This window comes from Acanthochromis polyacanthus, chromosome 5, assembly GCF_021347895.1.
Source record: "Acanthochromis polyacanthus isolate Apoly-LR-REF ecotype Palm Island chromosome 5, KAUST_Apoly_ChrSc, whole genome shotgun sequence".
Taxonomy (NCBI): Eukaryota; Metazoa; Chordata; class Actinopteri; family Pomacentridae; genus Acanthochromis; species Acanthochromis polyacanthus.
The window spans coordinates 17,651,044-17,665,835 of record NC_067117.1 but is presented as its reverse complement, the minus strand read 5'-3'; positions in this window follow the sequence as shown (position 1 = coordinate 17,665,835).

Here is a 14,792-nt window from a genome sequence, read left to right as displayed (position 1 = left end):
ATAAAGGGAGATGGATTTTTTTTTTTTGGAATAAGTTATAATGTAGTGAGCATTTAACTCTAACTCACCAATCAGGTGTTTCTGCTTCTTTGGTTGTCCTCGCCACTGGATAGCAGGAATATGGCCGACAGCAGCTGACATGGAAGAAAATTTGCCACTTTGCCACACTCAGAACTATTCCTAGCAAATTCCATTTTTCTTTCCTAGATTTCATTTTTAAAAAAAATTCTTATTAGTGTTTTTGAATGGCCGGCAAACAACTGGTTTTATTTCCAACTTTTCTTCTCCTTTGACTACAGCCATGCCTAACGTAGTCAATATCACCAGTACATTTTTCTGCTCCAAGACAGTTAGCGGTAACAAGTCCAATTTGCAGAACCATTTAGTTTGAGGTTTTTTTGCAACATTTCAAAAGTTTGCTTCAAATTTGCTTGACAGTTACAGTGAAAAACGGCTACAAACTATCTTATCTTATTGGTCTGACGGTTCAATTTGCAGTTTTAAAAGAAGTAATTTAGCTTATTTTTTTCTCTACTTGTGTTAGATAGCTAGCTAGCAAGTCAGCAAAGTACATTAAGAAAGAATAATGGTTACAATAAGACGTTACTGCTTGGATTAGTAGGACATTAATTTAGCGTCTTTAGCTTTAAATGTGTGGACGCAGTTTGCTGTGAACTGTTCTTTACATGATCCACAGCCAATGACAACAAAAAGTGCTCCAAGAGGCAACGCTACCACCTCACATAGCCGGTTTCATAATCTCTGTCAGTCACATACACTGGAGCGTAAGCAGTTCCGTAACAACCAATCACAGCAGAGTGTCCCTCCTGCTGATCTAATCTAACAGTCTAAAAGTCATCACCTGCTCTCATTCATTTGTTCGTTGAGTGACAAAAGCAGTGATGCTCAACGTCACTAAAATAAGACGGCAGCATGATCAGAAAAGCTGATTAACAGGAATGCAGGAGATCCACAGAGAGTCTGCAGTGACAGTTTAGAGGTGTTAACTCATTATGAGATTCGTCCTTTTCCACCACCTGCTGTTAGTTCTGTGTACGTTGTTTACATCTCCTATGACTTCCTCTGGCTCCTTTTTTTTGTCTCGCACCTCTCACTCGGAACCGTTTCCACAACAAAAGACACGACTGTTGTAATTGAGTTTGTCCATGTGGAAAAACAACACAAGACAGAAAAATACTTAATGCCTGGTATTTTGTATACATGTCAGATCGCATGAGTGTAAGTTTAAATTGGGACCGTTTGTGCATTGTGTGTGAAAAATAGGGCTGAAGCGCTGAGAGTCGAGAGGAAACCGAAAAAAAGGGAGATTCAGAGATGAAGTGGCGCAGTGCTTAGCTGCTCTACACGTGGACGGGGAAAGCTTCAGTTTTATCTTCAGTAGGTGTTACGGAGAATATATGTGCGGCTGTATTAGCACCTAAAGCCTATCTTTGATGATATTACTCTAATAAATTGTGAGCTGTGGTAGAAAGAAGTTGGACATTTTCAAGTTAGACTCAAGTACAGTTTTGAGATACTTGTACTTTACTTGAATACGGATAATAATGACATATTATTTCACAATATTTTAGACTATAATGCACACAAATTCATATATTTGATACCTACATAAGATTTGGTGATACAAACAAAGGATTATCTAAAAATATTATGCATTTTTACAGGTTAAAACATCAAACAAGTAAGAAAATTTGTTGGCAGGTCCCTGATATGAATACTATTACATCATAAGTATAAGCTCTGAGTAGTTGTTCCATTGGTCTGACAACATCATTAAAATTAGCTTTATTAATGTCAGTTGTCATTGATAAAGATGTAATTCTGACTTGTAAAACATTTTATTCCTGTCGAGGCCATGTGTAGAAAATCTTCCTCTAACATAAAAAAAATAATCTTGTAATAAGCTTCTAATATAAGCAGCAGTTCAAATATATTAAAATAAATAATTGTCATTCATCAGAAATATTACAAATGACTGCAACCAAATATTACATAATCAGGACAGAAAAAAAAGCTAATATTGTAAAATAGGCAACACCAGGGGTTGGAATCTGCTTATATTGTGACCTAAATGGGATTAATCTTGAGGGCGAAAAAGAGATCTGTCCTCCACACTTATTTTGTTTGATCATTTGCTTGCAAAAAAAAAACAACTTCATCTCGAATGGTCACAGTGTGGTGAAAAAATTACGGCAGACTAATGTGATACACAAATGTTATTTTTGCTAAATGAAAACAAGCACTGTGGAGGTTGAAGGTTCAAGGCAAAGGCGGCCAAAAAAGCCTCCCTTTTTCCATCTCCTTTTTTTTTCTGAAGAAGTGTCTCCCCTCTCAAGCCCTCACCCCCGCTTTTTCCTCCCTCTGCCACTCGTCCGTCTGTGTGATGTGTTCAAGCCAATCCCATAATAAAGGATGCGCCCATACATATTCATGATAGAAATCTAGTAATTAGTAAACCCCCCCATCCACACACACACACACACACACACACACACGTATGCACACACACAGGCCTCATGCATATGTATGTCCTTGGCAAACAAAGGCAGTGGCAGCGTGGGGCATTCTCTATTAACACACACATCCACGTGTGATGGCACAGATAGCAGCCCTGCCACTCACTCACACATGCACATCTGCAAACACATCTATGCACAGGCACACACACGCATACATATGCACGTGCACACACTCGCACACGTCTAAAGATGGCATGGTTGAGATGGGAGGGGTTTCCCTCTCTCATCAATAGAGAACCTATAATTTCCTGCAGGTTGAAAAAAGAAGCTTTAAAAACATGCTCAGATCAGCGCTGACTCCCAACTTCTACCTCATTCACTGTCTGACACACACACACACACACACACACACACACACACACACACATGAATGCACACTGACAACCCTGCATCACTATTGCATCACTATGAAACAAAAGACAGTGAGGCATGTTTAAGAATCCAAACCCTGGTGGGATGCTGCCTCCTCAACTCCCATCTCTCGGCAAGCACACACACACACGCACACACACACACACACACACACAATATAACTCTCTCCCTGAATGTTATCTCTCACCGAACAAAAAAAAAACAGCTGAATGCAAGTGAGAATCGGAACAATCAATGCAAAAATGATTGCATCATGTGAAGTGCGTCTGTTGCTTTGAATCTAAAAGGGTTGGTGGGTTTAGCTTTTGTGGAACAGAGGGTTTTATGCCATCTGACATCCTGAGCCTTCCAGCAGATAAGTTTTGTTCCAGTTTTGCTGAATTAGATGATACAAAGATGAATGAGACGGGTGAAGTGAGGAATGAGTTATAGGTGACAACAAGCTCAGGGAGAGGGCGGATTTGACAAACTGAGACAGAAAGAGTGGTGAGGTGAGGAGTTCGGTCATACTTTGTGCTGCATTTCAACTTAAAACATCTTTTTGTTAGGCTCTCTTATTCTGCTTTCCCAAGGCAGCTGTTTGACTTTTTGTCGTACTTGATCCTGTCAGTGGTCCTGCACTTCTGTACTCACTCGTCTGGTCAAGTAAGACCAAGAAATTGACAGATTGTACAATAAACTAGCACATTTTTTGTAAACAGCATGAAATAGTGAAAATATATAGTAAAAAATAGTGAAAATAAGGTTCCCCTATTACAAATTTAGTCTGAATCGTATATTGGAAAAATCAATACAGACAAGATTTTAAAATCTGACATAACTTAGAACACAACTTCATTTAAAGCTCACTGTTGGTTGAGCTGATCCAATTAGGCACATTGTTTAGAACGGAGAAGCATTCATGAATGCAGCTGAAGTAAATACATAAAGCAAATATACCCAGGAAGCCCGATTCACTTTGACCAAAGAGAGGCCACTAGGCAAAAACAATGCCAAACTTATTCCATCATTGTTGTAGAAAGAAGATGGCAGCAGGGAGCAGAAAAAGAAATGGAAAGTAGGTCAGAAGGACTGCAGTGCTGCACACAAGAGACAAATGGATTATTTCTTCACTTTGCGAAGGAAAAAAGCCCGGACATTGATGAATGAATTACAGTAAATTAATTAAAACATCTGGCATGGACTCTCCTCTAAATTTAAAATGTGACTGTTTTTTCCCCCCCTCCTTAGGAGTACAAAGACGTTTCAGGCGGCGCTTTTTAACTATGTGGAACGCTGCGCAGCATACGTGCAGTAAATGTAGAGCTGGAAAACTGAAAATAAAAACTCAAACTGATTTCACCAAAGGCTGTCTGTCACTCATAATGCTTCTTTTATTCACAGTGAAAAATCTGTAGTTAACTCTGCCAACTTTCACAATTTTCATTTCCTTACTCTGAAGGTCATGAAATCTGCTCTCCTCAGGAGGGACAAGATTATAAACCATAAAAGGCAAATTTGGGGGGTTGTGGGGTGTCGCCAGGGCACAGACAATAGAACTATCTGTGCTCAGGTAGCCACAGTCCAGTGAAACTATTTGAACAGCACCACCAGCTGAGAGTGCTCTCTGTCCTTATTATCACATTCTCAAATGTACACACACACACATACAGCCGTTCGCACACAGCGAAACAGCCTAACGCTTTCTGAACAGGCTCATCTGAAGTTGTAATGGGTCAGGTATAAAGGGCTTTTTTGTGTGCGTGTCAATCAGAGAAGTATGAAAGCCTATGAGCATGCAGAGAAAATGAGAGGTTTGCCACAAAGAAACATTCAGTCGCCTAAAATAATACCGCTCAACAGCCATTCAGAGACTCTCTCACTTTAGCATATGAATCATAGTGAATAATCAGGTTTCTACCAGGGGAAAGGCCTTTAAATTAGATGGCAGCAGTATTGAGAGGTGCAAAACAGAATAAATGAGGAGCGATAAAGATCTGATGTTCAGGTATTTGCCAGGTTTCTATTATGTCCCATGAGGTTTATAAAATGTTGATGCACCTGCCTCTACTGGTGCCAAGTCATCCATCTCAAACAGGTTTAGAATAGAGTCTTGTGCGTCGGACATATTTTCTTTTCAAAGGGTTAAGGGGTCACAATGCCTTATTCCTCACACCGGACATACAAAGACAAACTCCCCTGCTGAGATAAGTTTTTTCATGAGTGAAGTAAATAACACCGGAAGAAGACAGAGCAAGAGAGAGAAAGAGATGTGAGAGAGGAGGAAGAAGAGGAGGAGGAGGAGCAGGAAATGAACTAAACTCTGGTAAACTGCACCTGCAGGGATCTCCTCCTGTGTATAATGAGAGTGTTTAATGAGTGCACACTGCTTAACGCCACCGTGTGTGAGTGTGTGTGTGTGTGCCAGTGAATGCGTGCATGCATGCGACTGAGTGTGATAATTGAATAGAGACCCAGTCTTCATTCCAGCCCCCAGCGCCCACACAGGGAAAATAACTCATGAATACGTTTTGTGTCTGTTGCATATTTCTGTTGTTCAAGTTGCTCCTGGTGATGGGTGTATAGAGTGCCCATTGACAAACTGGGGGAATAATATTGCAGTTAAGTGGTCTAATAAAAATTGGAAATATGAATAATTAAAACATATTACTTAATCTAAATGCAGGTGGAGTATAGCTCTGCGGCACGGCGGCCTAAATAAGTCAAACGAGCTGCGTGAAAATAAGCCTGCATGTTGTGGGAGTTCGTCTTGGAGGTGTGACTTTGTGTGCCTGTGTGTGTGAAACAGACGATACAAAACAGGAAAATGGCAGACAATGAACAAATATAATTAAAAGTGTGACAATGTAATGAGATGTTTATTGCGTGGAAGAGACCTGGACATGAAAAAAGAGGATATGAGAGATGGATAAATGGTGGAAGGGGGAAAGAGAGAAAGAGGGGGAGCGACAAGGTGGCGGAAGAGACGAGCAATTTATCAAACTCCTTTGCTTGGGGAGACTAATTAATTTGTTTGTGTGATTGCTTTTCCACACGGTGCACATAGACTCACACGCCCGCTAACGTGCACATAAACGTGCACTGTCACCTTACCTTACAGACCTCCGAACATAAACCCTCACAAAACCTAAATCACTCTCATTTTCTACATCTTTCTCTGCCTTTTTCATAATGCCGGATTCTCCTTCACTATTGTACTCTTGGCTCCCATGCCTTTTGTACTGTCTTCCTTTTGTTAACACCTGTGTTGATGTGCCTAATTAAGCTTTTGAATGATCTCGCTGCCTCTTCCTATCCCCTCCTCTATTCCAGAAGTTTGTTGAGTAAATTGCATTGAGGCGATTTTTACGACGCCTCGCGACAAAAGCCGAGCCAATCAAAAACCTTGAACCCTTCCCTTGCATAATATCTGCTAACTCTAAAAAAAAAAGCACAAGGACGGTGATTCCATTGTTTGGTTCACTGTTATAATGTGAATATTACCACTTTAAATGATTAATTCACTGACTGAACAAGTAAACGCACAGAAATCAGATGGCAGATAGCATTGACAATCGGAGGCATCACCAGTATTTACAAGGACAGAACCATTCAAAATCTGTAAATGACTGAACACAAAATACAATACTATTTAACATATAATATAATATAATATAATATAATATAATTCATTTACACGCCTTACTATTATAAATGTCAATGAAAAGTAGGGTGAAACAGGTGAAATTGTATATAAGACGATATCATATCATCCTAGATAAATACCAAAACTTTTATATAACGGCAATAATTAGTAATTAGGAATAATCTTTATGCATAATACATACAATATACATTATCCAGTAGACATACCTGAGCTGCTTGGAAAGTGAAGCAAATCTCCTCCGGCCATTTGACCATTTATTTTTCCTGCAAATGAAAATAGTTTTCAGAACCCAGAAAAGGACATCAGTCATCATTAGAATATTTTTTTTGTTTGTTTTTTTACTTAGGTTTTCTATTTTTTTTATTCTAGCTTTCTACTACCTACTCTCCTACTTCTTGTTTCAGGTACTTACACTTAATAAAAACACACCTTCATATGTTTTAGGTATCTGTTTTTTTGCTTCAGGCAGTCGGGGCAGCTTTAAGTGGCACAAACATTCACAGGAATGGACTGTATTTAAAAGGACATCACCTTCGGGTCTGAAAAGTGAAGGCTAAGTGCTGCTCAGCTGCATTTTTTCTAACAGCCAAAAGAGGGCGCCACCTCTGGTGGAAAAACTAGTCAGATTGTATAGAAGCCTGTGAAACAATAATTCAGCGTCTCTTTTAATTGTTACCTCAGTAAACAGTTTCCTGATGACTTTAACACATTTTAAAATATAACATGGTGTTCCTATTGTAATTTGTAGTCTTATTTTGAATAAAACACAATAAATATAGTAAATAGGGTGCTGCTACTTTGTAACTGACAGGTTACGACAATATTATTGTGTGTGACCTTGAACTTTCCGTGCAGTCAAACCAATTCAGACTGAGTATCAGCACACTTGGCTGTGTTCCATCTTCACCAAACGTAAATCAGCTCTGTCCAAGCAGAAATTGCCAGATATGACTCGGCTTTGGGTGCATATGTCTCAAAAGCCCGGCAATTTCTGTTTGAGAACTATTTAGCCACAGTCATTCCACCTATAAACAATAAGTAAGAAAAATATTTTGAGTGGGATAGAGATATATAGACCAGTTTAGGTTGAACAGTGTAGGTTCTATACTTTCCATGTCAAGTTTATGTTAACGTATAGCTGTAATTGTTGTTGTTGTTGTTGTAATATACCAATGAAAGTAAGTTGGTCTGTTCTGAATTTCAATTGTAAAATATATCGTTTATCTTTAAAATTTACTTTACCCTTCAAATAATTCATTCATATCAGCTGAATTTAGCAGTTAAAACTTAATTCTATCAATCAATCTATAAGCTTAAAGCCTAATCATTCAGGAACTGTGGTTTTGGATCCCTCCCTCAATTTGTACGACCATTTACAAAACAATGGAAGATGTCCCTATCACTAAATTAATCTTTTATATACAGTCTGTGGAAGTCCCATGTGAAGCATCATGATGTAGGATTCCGGAGCTTCGACTGCGAGTGTACCAAAATAATGGCAAAGAGTTACTCCATCAAGGAACACGGCAGAATCTGTCTGTCTGTCCGTGCACAACATTATTCAAACATGGAATAACGGGTTTGTATGAAATTTTAAGGGAGGGGCAGAAATGACACAAGGACCAAGTGATTAGATTTTGGCAGTGATGGGGATTATAGTCTGGATCCAGGGATTTGTTACAGATTTCCGTATCATTGTGAGGTAGCAGCACAGCGTAACTATGACAACAAGTGAACACAACGCTAGCTGCCTGTTGATGATCACATGACTACGATCCTACTACAGCTCCACTGCTGCAGTCTTATCGGCATAGGCGTCAGTTTAGGGGGGACGGTGGGGACGTGTCCCCCCCACTTTTTGTCAGGAGTCATTTTGTCTCCAACACATTCAAATTCTTCACATGTAAGCCGTTGTAAATCCAGTTATTTTCAGTAGTATAGAAAATTCCGACGCTCTTGAACGCACCACCCGCACTCGCACTCCGCACGCCGAGAGTTGCACAGACATGCAGCACACCTTCGTGAGGTAAAAAAAAAACGCGCAGATGCTAAATTTGCACCCGTGCCGAGTGGAAGCTCCGACCAGAGGCGTGCAGGGGCAAAATTTCGGCCCGGGAGAATTAGTACTATAGCGGCCCACAGACCCCTTCACCTACATGCACCTATAGCGCAGCAGGTTGCGCCTTCGCCTTTGGTGCGGTGGTTGTGAGTTCAAGCCCAGCTTGTGGCATTTTGCCGCCGTTCTTCAACATTTTCTCAAAGTGCTGTGGTCTCCGTCCCCCCCACTTTTAAAAACAAACTGACGCCCTTGCTTATCGGTGTTGAATATTAAGTTCGCATTGATTACTCTGGCATCGTTCTGTGTGGTCTGATCTGCTATGTGCTGCCTGGTTACGTGCCTTCGTCAATACAGGAAGTTATATGCATGTAAAAATCGTCAACTTGTCGTTCATGCAGTAAAAAAAGGTCAAGCTCGACAGCACGCTGTTTTCCCGTGGTCATTTCAATACAATATACATCTCTACAGTATCCAACAGTGGTGACGAGGTGGTTGTAAAGTGAACACACCATGGCAAGATGGCTAGAGTTGGATCTGTTGACCCCTTTGACAGAACGACGGATGACTGGGTCGAGTATACAGAACGCATTTCCCAGTATTTTGTGGCTAATGACATTAAAGATGACAAACACGTTGCCGTGCTGCTGAGTGCAATGGGAGGAAAGTCATATGGCCTTTTGCGCAGCTTGACAGCACCAGATAAGCCAGCAGATAAGACTTTTGAGGAACTAGTGAAAGTAATGAAAGAACATAAATCACCAAAGCCACTACTAATTGCTGAGCGTTTCAGATTCCATAAGCGTAATCAACATGAGGGGGAATCTATTGTTAGTTATGTGGCTGAGCTAAAGAAACTTTCTGAACACTGTGAATTCGCACAAGGGCTGGATGATGCGCTGAGAGACCGCTTAGTATGCGGTATTCTTAATGAGGCCATACAGAAGAGACTACTTACTGAGGACAAACTTACCTACAAAAGGGCAGTTGAAATAGCTGTCTCAATGGAAACAGCAGCCAGAGATGCTGTTGAACTGCAAACAGGAGTAAAGGCAATGGACGTGAACAAAATAGCAACAGTCTCACAAGAAAAAGAGCAAGACCTGTGTTACAGGTGTGGGAGGGGCTCCCATTCCCCTTCACAGTGTAGATTTAAGAATGAAATCTGCAGGCTATGTAACAAGACTGGACACATTCAGAGGGTTTGTCGTTCAGGAAAATCAAGAGCAAATAAAAGTGAGAAAAAGACACGATGGAATGCACAAAAGAACAAGAAAGTGTACAATCTAGAGGACGTTGCAGATAACGAGTCAGATGATGGAAGTGAACATACCAACTGCTTGGACCTGTATCATGCAAAAGGTGGTGGCCGGGAAGCCATCTGGCTCACACCCCAGTTGAATGGCAAACAAGTGAAGATGGAACTGGATACAGGCTCCGCAGTGTCTGTGATGACATACAGTGACTTTGTACAATACTTTGGAGACCAGAAGTTGAACTCATCATCTGTCCTCCTAAAGACATATACCGGTGAGAAAATCAAGCCACTTGGAGTGTTACCGGTGGATGTACGACACAATGGCCAACGATGTACACTGGACCTGTATATCGTTAAAAGAGGAGGACCAGCGCTGTGGGGCCGGGACTGGCTAAGGAAGCTACAGCTGGATTGGAAGTCCATTAAAAGCCTACAGGTGGCACCATACACCACTGACAAGTCCACAGAGGCCAAACTGAAGAAGGTCTTGGAGGCTGCTGCACCTGTATTTCAAGACGGAATTGGAACATTAAAAAACATCAAGGGCAAAATTGTTCTTCAAGAAGGGGCCACCCCACGCTTCCACAAGGCACGCCCAGTTTCATATGCCATACGACAGAAGGTGGAAGCGGAGCTAGACCGCCTGGAGGCTGATGGAATTCTGTCCAAAGTAGACTGGAGCCCATGGGCTACACCCATTGTCCCAGTTGCAAAGAAGTCAGGGGCAGTAAGGGTGTGTGGAGACTTCAAAACCACCATCAATCCTGTGCTACAAGCAGAGCAATATCCACTACCCAGGATAGAGGACATTTTCGCAAACCTGTCAGGTGGTAAACGGTTCACCAAGGTGGACCTGGCTGAGGCATATTTACAGATGGAGATAGAGAAGGACTCAAAAACGTTCCTGACCATAAATACTCTGAAGGGCCTGTATCGCTACAACAGGTTGGTCTTCGGAGTGTCCTCAGCTCCGGCTATCTGGCAGCGCGCTATGGATCAAGTATTGCAAGGCATTCCAGGCACACAGTGTTACTTAGATGATATCATTGTGACCAGAGCCAATGATGATGAACATGTGGAGAACCTCCAGAAGGTTTTACAGAGGCTTCAAGACTATGGTCTCCTGGCCAGACGTGACAAGTGTGAGTTTTTCAAACCATGCATAACGCACTGTGGCTACACCATCGATGCCCAAGGCTTGCATAAATGCAAAGAGAAGATAAATGCCGTCATGGAGGCTCCTCAGCCACAGGATGTACAGCAACTGAGGTCGTTCCTTGGATTCATTAACTACTACAACCGGTTCATGCCTAATTTGTCCACAGTGCTCCATCCACTAAACGAACTACTTCAAGCAGAACGAAAATGGAAATGGACCACAGAATGCGAACAGGCCTTCCAGAAAGTGAAGAAGTTGGTCACATCAGAGACAGTGCTCACTCATTACGACCCATCCTTGCCAGTGAAGTTGGCATGTGATGCGTCGCCCTATGGCATAGGGGCTGTTATGTCACATGTCATGCGGGATGGTACCGAGAGACCAATAGCGTTTGCTTCACGCTCCTTGTCCCCAGCTGAGAAGAATTATTCTCAAATAGATAAGGAGGTGTTGGGCCTGGTCTGGGGTGTAAAACGATTTAATCAATACTTGTATGGCCGAGAGTTCACCCTTGTGACAGATCATCAACCGCTGGTCTCAATATTCAACCCTCAGAAGGCGATTCCCGTGACTGCTGCAGCACGGATGCAACGCCGGGCCCTGTTCCTTGGAGGGCACCGTTACAGGATCGAATTCAAGAGAACTCTAAATCACGCCAATGCAGACGGGTTGTCCCGATTGCCACTGGACACAGCATCAAACACAAACGGTGACAACGAACCAGTGGAGATGTTCACAATCATGCAAATCGAAAGTCTCCCAGTGACAGCGGAAATGATCGAGAGAGAAACCCGGAAAGATGTTACTCTCTCACAGGTGTACAAAGCAACACAGTCATGCTGGACAACTAATGAAAGGTCTCTCCTCACTCCATATTTCCAACGCCGGGATGAGCTTACTATTGATTCTGGATGCCTTATGTGGGGAATGAGGATCATCATCCCCACGAAGCTCAGGTCTAGGGTGCTGGAAGAGTTACACAGTGGTCATCTCGGAGTGGTGAAAATGAAGGCCCTCGCCAGGAGTTATGTCGGGTGGCCGGGAATTGACCAACAGATTGAGGAGCTCGCCATGCATTGCTCTGGGTGCCAGCATGTACAGAACGAGCCACCAGTGGCACCTCTCCATGCATGGGAATGGCCCACATCGCCATGGCAATGGATTCACATTGATTTCGCCGGACCATTCATGGGGAAAACATTCCTTGTAGCAGTCGACGCATGTTCAAAGTGGCCAGAAGTCTTCATCATGACGTCCACAACAACAGCTCACACGATCGACGTGCTGAGAAGCCTGTTTGCTAGAACTGGTATCTCCGAACAGTTGGTGAGTGACAATGGCCCTCAATTCACAGCTAGTGAATTCCAGATGTTCCTGAAGATGAATGGCATCCGTCACATAACCTCAGCCCCCTACCATCCGGCTACCAATGGGCTCGCTGAGAGGTTCGTACAAACTCTAAAACAAGGTCTACGGGCCATGGCGGATGCCTCCATCTCACTACAGCAGAAGTTAGCCAACGTCCTGTTTGCCTACCGTAATGCCACTCATGCTACTACCAATCGAACTCCTGCCATGCTGTTCCTGGGACGTGGGTTGCACTCAAGGCTGGACTTGCTAAAGTCAAACCTGCGACGGACAGTAACGGATCGTCAGATCAAGCAGGGTAAAACAGCATACAACAGAGAAACGCGTCACCTGGAAATTGGACAAACTGTGCTTGCCAGGGATTACCGTGGAGAACACAAGTGGGTTCCGGGTATCATCAGAGAGAGAAAAGGGCCCTTATCCTACACGGTAGAAGTAGCTCCTGACACTATCTGGCGACGCCACCTTGACCAACTACGGAGGTCAGAGGTATGCGCTGAAGAAGAGACGGTGGATCTGACCACCGCTGCTCAGGGGACCCTGAGCCTGCCTACCGTCAGCACTACTTTGGAGAGCATGAGCCTGTCCAATTCCACCACTGCTCAGGGCTGTCGAAGTCTGCCAAGCTCCGACAGTGACGTGGGGTGTCCGCCAAGCCCCGGTCCATCCCTGTCACCACGCCAGAGTGTCTCTGGAGCTGGTGTGAGCCTGGGAGTCACTCCTGAGAGACGTTATCCTATACGCACTCACCGACCACCTAATAGACTATCCCTCCAAGTAGGATGCTATTTGGTTGGTAACAGTTAATGTTTCACCCTAAGGTAACTTGTAGTGGGTCATGTTCTAAGCTATTATTCTTAGTTGTTTTTTTTGGTACTCCTTATCTAGAAGGGGAGGAGTTGTTGAATATTAAGTTAGGATTGATTACTCTGGCATCGTTCTGTGTGGTCTGATCTGCTACGTGCCGCCTGGTTACGTGCCTTTGTCAATACAGGAAGTTATATGCATGTAAAAATCGTCAACTTGTCGTTCATGCAGTAAAAAAAGGTCAAGCTCGACAGCACGCTGTTTTCCCGTGGTCATTTCAATACAATATACATCTCTACAGTATCCAACAATCGGGACTTGTCAATCGGAATTTATACAACTTCTGAGCAGCATTGTTCTACAAGCATGAAGGAACTACAGCAGTGGAGGATTTAGTTGTTTATTCTAAGGTAAGGTTTTAGAGCTGTGACACCTTATACTTAACAATAAACCTAATATGATGTATTTATGTCATTTTAGACCATTGATATTTTTGTGTGGATACTACTTTACCGGTAGTTTCAACATTTCTCGTTAAAAATAGCCGGACCATTCATCCAAGGCTGATGTTAAGCTAATTAATGAAATAGCTTGCTCACCGTGATTGTTGCTGTTGTGGTGAAGTAGCATCCGTTTCGTATATTACGAATCCATTGACAGCTTAGTGGACTGGATCCCTCAGCAGGATGTGCATGTATTCAGTCCTGGTCCAGTCAGGTTGCAAGCAGCCAAAACATCATGGTTCAAACCTGCCTGAAGACACACACATAGATGGCAATTTAACAGAATAATTTCTGGAGGAGGTATGAAGAAGGAATGTTGAAATACGTGTATGGATTCTGAAGAAAATTGACTTAACCTGCTGTACAGTGAAGTACAGGTGTTACTTATAATATTAATGATAGCCTGTTCTGTTCAGAGGATGGAATTCATTCAGCCGTCATTAACGTTATTATTTACATCTGTGTTTTCCCTGCTGTGACACATCAGAGTGCAATGAAGGCCTGCAGTGCAAAGGGAACACCATATGCTAAGTATGCTTGTTTTAGTCAGTATTTCTGAGTAGAACCACAGACCAATGTTGTTTTTCCATTTTGTAGATTCAGTTTGTTTCTTTATTGTGGGGTAAAGCAGTTATTTTGTGGATCGCCATCGCAGTACCATTCTAAAACATAATACTTGACCATTGCCGCCAATGGTTTTAGCCATACTTTCTACAATAAGAATAGACAGATAACGTTATTCATCCTCAAGGGAAAATTACAAGAAAAAAAGCATTCTAAAAACTCCAAAAGAACACCAAACAACTGGGGCTTTGTTCAGTTCACTCGGTGACTTCTGTTGCATGTGCTGTCAAACCACTAAAAGAAACCAAATGATGTTGTGTATGCTCCAAGGAAAAAGCAACTTTAAAGACCTATGGTTACTCTGACACTGTGGCTGCACTGAACACATAACATATGAAAGACTGTTGGTAGATCAGATGTGCAGCGGAATGTATCTTTTTAATGGTTGCACCTGCAGTGCACGTGCGGTGTTGGGATGTAACAAAAAAAACACGTAGAGGTTTCTTTTTGGGATTGTTG